The following is a 747-nucleotide window of genomic DNA, read 5'->3' on the forward strand; positions in this document are numbered from 1 at the left end:
GTTATGCTATGGATAGTGAAAAAAAGAAAAAAAATAAATTTTCCCAAAGTCAAAGCCATCAAAAGGCATGGTATGCCATCAAGGGCAGGGACATGCACCAAAGATTCCTCTATTGGTCCCCATTGAAATCACAAGATTCCTTTCCCTTCCCGAAAGGAAATGAAATTTCCTTTCGGGAAGGGAAAGGGAATCTTGCGACCCCGAAAAGAAAGCCTTACAAACACTCTGGAAAGGAGATAGGATCAAATGAATTGGATTTCAAAAAAACACCCAAAATCGGCAGATTTACTGTCGTCAAAAAATGGTCTGTGAGGAAGTGAGTTGCAGTGCAAAGGACCAAAAGATGCCCAAACGAAGCTCACAGAAGTTGCAAAATCAGGGGAAAAGTTGAGGACGAAGAGACAACTTGGAGGGGAAGATATGAGGGACATGGCATGGATACTTAAAAAAAAAAAAAAAAAAAAAATTTCCCAAAGTGAAGCCCATAAAAATACAGGCCATATGCCATCAAGTGCAGGACATGCACCAAAGCTTGCCAAAAAAAAAAAAAAAAAAAAAAAAAAAAAAAAAAAAAAAAAAAAAAAAAAAAAAAAAAAAAAAAAAAAAAAAAAAAAAAAAAAAAAAAAAAAAAAAAAAAAAAAAAAAAAAAAAAAAAAAAAAAAAAAAAAAAAAAAAAAAAAAAAAAAAAAAAAAAAAAAAAAAAAAAAAAAAAAAAAAAAAAAAAAAAAAAAAAAAAAAAAAAAAAAA

This window comes from Zonotrichia leucophrys, chromosome 1A (assembly GCF_028769735.1).
Source record: "Zonotrichia leucophrys gambelii isolate GWCS_2022_RI chromosome 1A, RI_Zleu_2.0, whole genome shotgun sequence".
NCBI lineage: Eukaryota > Metazoa > Chordata > Aves > Passeriformes > Passerellidae > Zonotrichia > Zonotrichia leucophrys.